Source organism: Schistocerca gregaria, chromosome 4, assembly GCF_023897955.1.
Source record: "Schistocerca gregaria isolate iqSchGreg1 chromosome 4, iqSchGreg1.2, whole genome shotgun sequence".
Classification (NCBI taxonomy): domain Eukaryota; kingdom Metazoa; phylum Arthropoda; class Insecta; order Orthoptera; family Acrididae; genus Schistocerca; species Schistocerca gregaria.
Window position 1 is genome coordinate 642,991,616 of NC_064923.1, and position 9,727 is coordinate 643,001,342.

Here is a 9,727-nt window from a genome sequence, read left to right on the forward strand (position 1 = left end):
TTAGATACCTGAAGTATCAACACACATTCAGTAACACTTCAGGAGTTGGATCCAAGATGGTTTATTAGTACACTTACACAATCATGATTTCGGCTTGAAAGTGCAATTATTAAATGTATTGTTAAAAATAAGATGACATACTGTCGTATGGTGTATTCAGTGATGAAACAAAGGAGTAGGCTCTGTCAGAAATATTGAGTCTTAGACAACGCGTCTAATAGTGTACTTTAATACGACAGGATGCCATCTCAGGCAATTTATAACACTTAAAACACTTCATAATGGCACATTATAGCGGAAATCGTGATTGTGTAAGCGTAAATGTTACACTGTAAACAAACAAGTCTAATGGCGGTACTGACTTTAATGAAATATGTTTTGACTGTGGCCCCTCATTATTACAAATTTATTACGTTTTTGTTCCATTTTTTAAATAAATGATTTATCGATTTTAAGAGCTCTTTGCTTTTAAAATTCCTGTACATTATGCCTATGTATACCGCATCACATCTTTGACATTCAAGTTTATATATTACTGATCATTGGAATTTATCCCTCTTGTTAGTTAGTTGGCTTAGGTGTGATTGGAGGGTTTGCACAGTCTTACATGCTATTTGGAAGCCCTGTCTCCTTAGCATGCTTGTAAATGTTTGCGTTACTTTATGTGCGTCAGTCATGGTGTTCCGTATGGTTGCTTTGTGTGATACTGTCATTGTGTGTGTTTGTTGATTGCGTTTGTAACTTTGCAGCTTGTGTAGTTATCTTGTATTCTGGAAGTGTTCTTTTTTTATTTTGTTCTTAATTGAGCCTGTGTACTACATGCGTGTCTTACCCATTGTTCCTAGCTATTTGTTTGATATTACTCATTTCTTTTTCATAGTTTACCTTGTTGAGTGGGATCCTGTTTAATCTAAGTAGCATGTGTCTTAGTACTGCAAGCTTCTGATTGTGGGGATGATTAGATGAGAACATACTATTGTGTCGGTGGCTGTTGGTTTCCTAAAGATTTAGATGTATGTCTGCCATATTCTGTCTTTTATTGTTATGTCAAGAAAATTTATTTGACCTTATTTTTATATTCGAAATGTGAATTTTAAGTTCTGTTGAGCTTCGTTGATTTCTGAGTGTTCATCTATTTTTTCAGTTGGTTTATCTACCATATGTCATCTTCATACCTGTACCAATACATGATTTTAAAACTTGAGTTAGTGGTTATCTTTTCAACTATCTGATTTTCTAATTGACTGATGACAATGATGATCAATGTTCCTGATATTGTGGATCCCATGGGCAGTCCATCACTTTGTAGATAATATTCATTCTTGAACTGAAAGTTGTTTTGTTCTGTTGTCAGTCTAAGCATAAGATGTATCTTTTTCCTTCGGTAGTGAGTTTGCTGTGGGATTTGAGATTTTGTTCTAGGATTTCTATCGTTTCTGTGATAGGGATAGAGGTATACATATTTTCTATGTCGAATTAAATCAGTGTGCTGTGTGTGGTACATGTATGTTCCGGATGTGTTGTATTAGGTTTCCTATGTTTATCACTGTTCTTATGTTTTCTATTTTATAGTGTTTTGTAATTTTGGAGGTGTTTGGCTATGTGGTATTTTGAGGCTTTCTTGAAGTTCATAACAGCTATTATTGGCATACCACCGGTATGTATCTTTGGTTGGTTGCGGAGTGTTGATGATAGTGAGGTTTTTGTATTATGTTGTATTTCTATTTGTCTGTGAGTACGTGTATAATGTTTTTCAGTGTTCGTTTCAGGTTTGCCTGGACCTGACTTCAGTTTTTGTGTGGTGTCGATATTAATGTATTTCTTGGTTTTTGTAACGTATTACTATTTGTCCATCAGTACTGTTAAAATTCCCTTGTCTGCTCATATTAGTATACATAGTTTATTAACTTTCGTTTTAATCTTTTCATGGTGGCCGCCTCTGTTTGGTTGTTCTTACAGTGTGTCTGCTGTGTTTGTTTTATTATGCCTTTCGTTTTTGTACTAGTTCTCTTGTCAGTCCTATGTTTATTTCACAATCATTTTGTTGTTCACGTGTAAGGACGTGTTGGGTTTCTATCAGATTTTCTATGGTGTGGTTGTTTACTTCGCTGTTGGTACAGTGTTTCAACACTTTTTCCAAGAGCATTTTTTCTCTTTTATATAGGATCTGGCCCTGCTTGATTAACTAAACGTGGGTAGGATGTGTGTTGTTCTTGTGGTTTCACGATTAAAAAATGAACGTATTTTTGTGTCTCTTTTTATTGTTTCATTGTTTTCTGTTAATGCTTGTTTTGTAGATGCTTCGCTGCTGTCAGTGTGTTCAGTTTTTTCTATTAGCGCCATGAAAACTGTGGGGTTTCTTATGTTTTGGGCCAGTCCTAAATAGGTATCATCGAGTATGAAGTTGAAGTACTATTTTTTCTAATATACCATCTTCATTTCATTTTGTAACCAACATCGTTATGCAATTGATTTCGACTTCCGTACCACTGTAGAACTGTTTTTAGCCTTTACATTAATATAACATGGAATCAAGTTGTTCTTTTTGCATGTTTTGTTGAATTTTATTTGCTGTATCGTCCCATGGAGCCTCAGATGTATTTTCTTGAACCTGTTGTACACGTTGACAGGGAATGCTTGACAAAGCTCTGTTAATATCTTTAAAAAAAAGCAGCTTACCATATATAATCACAAATACTTCAAAAATTACACTCTAGAGGTAGCGATAACATACGATCTGGGCAATAACATCAGACACTCGGCAACACAAACCAAAACATTTCCTCAAAACAAATGTTAAGTTCCTAGTGCTTGTTCCTTCTGAAATGTGGAAAAAAACTCAAGTGGCAATTATGAAGAGGAGGAGACGAAGAAAAAGAGGAATAGCACCGAAAATGGAACACAAACGTAATAATAAATATTTCATAATGCGGGGCCACAGTCACAACGTGTTTCATTGAAGTCAGTACCGCCATTAGACTTGTTTACTTACAGTGTAACATTTACGCTTACAATCATGATTTCCGCTACAATGTGCCATTATGAAGTGTTTTTGTCATCAGTCTACTGACTGGTTTGATGCGGCCCGTCATGAATTCCTTTCCTGTGCTAATCTCTTCATCTCAGGGTAGCACTTGCAACCTACGTCCTCAATTATTTGCCTGACGTATTCCAATCTCTGTCTTCCTCTACAGTTTTTGCCCTCTACAGCTCCCTCTAGTACCATGGAAGTCATTCCCTCATATCTTAGCAGATGTCCTATCATCTTGTCCCTTCCCCTTATCAGTGTTTACCACATATTCCTTTCCTCTCCGATTCTTTGTAGAACCTCCTCATTCCTTACCTTACCAGTCCACCTAATTTTCAACATTCGTCTATAGTACCACATCTCAAATGCTTCAATTCTCTTCTGTTCCGGTTTTCCCACAGCCCATGTTTCACTACCATACAGTGCTGTACTCCAGACGTACATCCTCAGAGATTTCTTCCTCAAATTAAGGCCGGTATTTGATATTAGTAGACTTCTCTTGGCCAGAAATGCCTTTTTTGTCATAGCGAGTCTGCTTTTGATGTCTTCGTTGCACCGTCCGTCATTGTTTATTTTACTGCCTAGGTAGCAGAATTCCTTAACTTCATTGACTTCGTGACCATCAATCCTGATGTTAAGTTTACCGCTGTTCTCATTTCTACTACTTCTCAATACCTTCGTCTTTCTCCGATTTACTCTCAAACCATACTGCTTACTCATTAGACTGTTCATTCCGTTCAGCAGATCATTTAATTCTTTTTCACTTTCATTCAGGATAGCAATGTCATCAGAGAATCGTATCATTGATATCCTTTCACCTTGTATTTTAATTCCACTCCAGAACCTTTCTTTTATTTTAATCATTGCTTCCTCGATATACAGATTGAAGAGTAGGGGCGAAAGGCTACAGCCTTGTCTTACTCCCTTCTAATACGGGCACTTCGTTCTTGATCGTCCACTCTGATTATTCCCTCTTGGTTGTTGTACATATTGTATATGACCCGTCTTCCCTATAGCTTACCCCTACTTTTTTCAGAATCTCGAACAGCTTGCACCATTTTATATTGTCGAACGCTTTTTCCAGGTCGATAAATCCTATGAACTTGTCTTGATTTTTCTTTAACCTTGCTTCCATTATTAGCCGTAACGTCAGAATTGCCTCTCTCGTGCCTTACTTTTCCTAAAGCCAGACTGATCGTCACCTAGCGCGTTATCAATTTTCTTTTCAATTCTTCTGTATACTATTCTTGTAAGCAGCATCGATGCATGAGCTGTTAAGCTGATTGTGTGATAATTCTCGCTCTTGTCAGCTCTTGCCGTCTTCGGAATTGTGTGGATGATGCTTTTCCGAAAGTCAAATGGTATGTCGCCAGACTCATATATTCTACACACCAACGTGAATAGTCGTTATGTTGCCACTTCCCCTAATGATTTTAGAAATTCTGATGGAATGTTATCTATCCCTTCTGCCTTATTTGACCGTAAGTCGTCCAAAGCTCTTTTAAATTCCGATTCTAATACTGGATCCCCTATCTCTTCTAAATCTACTCCTGTTTTTTCTTCTATCACATCAGAGAAACCTTCACCCTCATAGAGGCTATCAATGTACTCTTTCCACCTACCTGCTCTCATCTCTGCATTTAACAGTGGAATTCCCGTTGCACTCTTAATGTTACCACCGTTGCTTTTAATGTCACCAAAGGTTGTTTTGATTCTCCTGTATGCTGTCTGTCCTTCCGACAATCATATCTTTTTCGATGTCTTCACATTTTTCCTCCAGCTTTCCTGCACTTCCTATTTATTTCATTCCTCATCGACTTGTATTTCTGTATTCCTGATTTTCCCGTAACATGTTTGTACTTCGTCCTTTCATTAATCAACTGAAGTATTTCTTCTGTTACCCATGGTTTCTTCGCAGCTACCTTCTTTGTACCTATGTTTTCCTTCCCAACGTCTGTGATGGCCCTTTTTAGAGATGTCCATTCCTCTTCAACTGTGCTGCCTACTGCGCTATTCCTTATTTCTGTATCTATAGCGTTAGAGAACTTCAAACGTATCTCGTCATTCCTTAGAACTTCCATATCCAACTTATTTGCGTATTGATTCTTCCTGACTAATGTCTAGAACTTCAGCCTACTCTTCATCACTACTATATTGTGATCTGAGTCTATATCTGCTCCTGGGTATGCCTTACAATCCAGTATCTGATTTCGGAATCTCTGCCTGACCATGATGTAATCTAATTGAAATCTTCCAGTATCTCCCGGCCTTTTCCAAGTATACCTTCTCCTCTTCTCATTCTTGAACAGGGTATTCCCTATTACTAGCTGAAACTTGTTACAGAACTCAATTAGTCTTTCTCCTCTTTCATACCTTGTCCCAAACCCATATTCTCCTGTAACCTTTTCTTCTACTCCATCCGTTACAACTGCATTAGATTTTCGTCCCCATTTACATACTGCATTACCCTTTCAATATCCTCATAGACTTTCTCTATCTGGTCTTCTTCAGCTTGCGACGTCGGCATGTATACCTGAACTATCGTTATCCGTGTTGGTCTGCTGTCTATTCTGATTAGAACAATCCGGTCACTGAACTGTTCACAGTAACACACCCTCTGCCCTACCTTCCTATTCATAACGAATCCTACACCTGTTATACCATTTTCTGCTGCTGTTGGTATTACCCGATACTCATCTGACCAGAAATCCTTGTCTTCCTTCCACTTCACTTCACTGACCCCTACTACATCTAGATTGACCATTTGCCTTTCCCGTGTTCAGATTTTCTAGTTTCCCTACCACGTTTAAGCTTCTGACATTCCTCGCCCCGACTCGAAGAACATTATCCTTTCGTTGATTATTCAATCTTTTTCCCATGGTAACCTCCCCCTTGGCAGTCCCATCCCGGAGATCCGAATGGGGGACTATTCCGGAATCTTTTGCCAATTGAGAGATCATCATGACACTTCTTCAACTACAGGCCACATGTCCTGTGGATGCACGTTACGTGTCTTTAATGCAGTGCTTTCCATTGCCTTCTGCATCCTCATGTCGTTGATCATTGCTGATTCTTCCGCCTTTTAGGGGCAATTTCCCACCCCTAGGACAAGAGATCAAGTCTTCGTTCGCCAATGCTGATTATTTATCAAAATTTAGGCAGTGGCGGGGATCGAACCCGGGAACGAAGAGGTTTTGATTATGAATCAAAGACGCTACCCCTAGACCCCGAACTGTTTTTAGTGTTATAAATTGCCTGAGATGGCATCCTGTCGTATTAAAATACACTATTAAACACGTTTTCTAATAGCCGATATTTCTGACAGAGCCTACTCATTAGTTTCGTCACTGAGTACACCATACGACAGTATGCCATCTTGTTTATAACACTTAATGCATTTGATAATTACACTTTCTAGCCGAAATCATGATTGTGTAAGTGTAAATGTAGAACTGTAAATAAACAACATTGTAATGGCGGTACTGACTTTAAAGAAATACACGTAATACGTAGAAAATCATCCATGCAACCTGCAAGTAGAATTTGAAATATTACTAAATCATAGCGAAAACCAACCAGCAGAACTGTTTATAAATTATGTGTACATTGCTCCAAAATATAAACTCAATAGTAAAAAATATGTAGTCACTCTCAAAAGCATCCGAACGACCTGACTGCATTTCACCTTATTCGCATTCAACCCACATAATGCAGCTGTCTATCAAGTCCTCTAATTGCTCCTTGGTACAGTCGGTTGACTACTGAAAATGGTTCCAACAAGTCACCACTAGAAAACACTGCTATGTATCACCATTACTGAAGATGTAAACTAATACCACGATGCTACAAATATTAGGGAGCACCCTATCACTGATAAGACTGTCTTTGACTTGTAAGCTCACAGTTACTACAATAAAAGATATACTAGAACTGTTACCACTCCCATTATTACGTCAGATACGTAATGCACATAGTATGTTCGTCGTATTCATGATTTCCTCTTAAAAGTTACACACTGTACATATTATTTAACACAAAATGACATTAAAAATTTGAGTTGTTCACGAGAAGCTATTTGAGAATATGTATGAACTTCAAATGACACGACGAACAGTCTCGCTCTGCTGATGGATTCAAACCGAGGTCATGCAGACTAAACAAAGATTTCGTGACTGATGGAAACCAACAGTCATTCCTGACTAGGCATACAGGGAGTGATATACCTCGATTTTAGACAGTATCAAAATGGTTCAAATGGCTCTGAGCACTATGGGACTTAACATCTATGGTCATCAGTCCCCTAGAACTTAGAACTACTTAAACCTAACTAGCCTAAGGGCAGCACACAACACCCAGTCGTCACGGGGCAGAGAAAGTCCCTGACCCCGCCGGGAATCGAACCCGGGAACCCGGGCGTGGGAAGCGAGAACGCTACCGCACGACCACGAGCTGCGGACTAGACAGTATCAGTTAGCAAATATCAACTTTATATTACATAACGTAAACATTTTTAATGGTCGCGAATTCCTACCCTGCATCTACTGCCCCTGTTAAAGAACTTGATTGAAAGGCCGTGAGGTAAAGCTTTGTGTTGGATTTGAGCCCATATTCTAATCGGATTGATATTGAAGCACAATCAACTGTGACATATCTGATTTTCTCGGCAGTAGCTAGATGTTTTAACTGAAATGACGAGACGAAACATGGAGTTTTTCCTCCCAAGGACTTCAACCCGGCACTTATCACTGTTAATTTCTAGACAAAAGGAACGTTAAATATGGGTTTTTTAAACCAGCAGTGACATTTTAGTATGTTTGAACTAGACATACTGTGACGAAGAATTCAGTGCTGACTGGGAATCGAACCCAACACATACCGTTCTTGACTACACACAGAGACGTCAGCTGCCGAACTTTTCTCCACCAGCAGCTCGGAATAACATTACCTACAGTGATCTCGCAAATCGTTCTGTCTCTCACTGGGAGTCAAAAACGTCAGATATCGTTAGTGTTGACAATGAAAACACATTAAAAATCTAAATTATTATCTACCAGCAATTAGGCTTCACACCCTAGAGCTTGGTAGAGAAGGAATATCATGTTTAATGTGAATTTCGGACCACAATGCCATTATACCTTCTACACTTGGCATAGCCAGAAGAGAACAGAATCTTTCTCTCCCTATCAAGTCATCGGCAGAACTTGCAATCGAACCCAGAACATAAGTGTAGGAACCTATCATAAATCCAACAGACCACCAAATCTTCTTCTCTGTGACTCATTTTTCTATTGTAACTCCATTGCGCCACACTGGATGAGAATTGTGATTCAAAGGTTCCCTGTAGTGGTTTGCTGCATGTTCTGTACATTCATTTACTTGTTTGGCCAAATCACCATGAACTAGCTTCCTCGTCTACCCAGTGCACACATTCGACTCTATTCTGTAGTCACCGAAATAAAATCATGTAACTGCCACCTACACAGAACCGCCAACAAAGTAGAATATGCAGAAATTTAAATACGTAGTGTTCCTTTCCACTTGAGCTGCTCTATTGCACTATCAGTGTGTTGAAAACGTCGTGCAATGCAAAAGAAAATCTGTAACTGTGTGTCTCTCAGAAGTCTAGATCCGGCCATATGCATTACCTTACGCACTGTGGAATGCAGAGTTCTGGTGGAATCGTTGTTGACTTCTGGAGCTGTAGTAGCTACGTGTCAACTACTAGTGTAGTGGTAAGCGTCGATCATCACAGATAAGATGTCGCAAGTTCGAGTACATACACTGCTACATTTTTTAAAACGCAATTCTGAGGCCTGCTGAACACAGTTCCTTTCACTTCTCAACCCAAAATAGTCGCATGCAAAAAAGGGTAACTTACGTGACATTTTGTTCTTTTCAAGTTTAATAGACGGCCAGGCAGCAGATGCATCGCGAAATTTTGTATTAGGTTTGGGGAGAGCGTATCGTGCCAAAATAGCCGGGAAAGTATTTTCTACATTAGCTGTCGTGTGGTAGTGGCATTTTATTCTTCTTCAAACCCTGTTTGACAGCTTTAACTCAGAACAAGTTTTCAAGATACATGTAATCAATGAACTGCGTGTGCATTGTCAGACTGTTCTAGATAACATCAGAGATTACGCATATGTCGATGATGATTACTTCTCTCTCATGTTTACCATTGTTTTAACAACACTATAAGAAACCTTATGAAAATTGTGCACTGTATTATAAGAAATGAAATAAAACTACCCACGATAACCTTACGACGAATGTGTGTTTTAATAAAACTATCTGTACACAAGCGTGCCTCTATCGGCATGAATTAGTAAAATACTACTCACTTAGATTTGTATTGGGTCTCTGTTTAATTGGTATTCATACTGTGTCATACTCAAAAGGTATGTAAATATGCCATTGCATACAGAAAGTTATGTATTCCTAGAAACCCTAAATTTGCTTGTCAGCAGCGGAAAGAGGCTTTACCTGTTGTGCAGCATTGTAAGAGTTCACCATTGCACTATAAGCCGAAAGTATTTTCTTGCGATTTGCATACCGATATTTGATCTGATTGTTTCAAGCCCTTTAACAGAAGGGACAGAAGCGTTAGTCAGCAAAACTAGAACCACGAACCAGAAGAGATGCTTTTGCACAGGTCAGTACGTTACCATAGAGCTAGCGAAGAGGTTTGTGTCTTGGCTT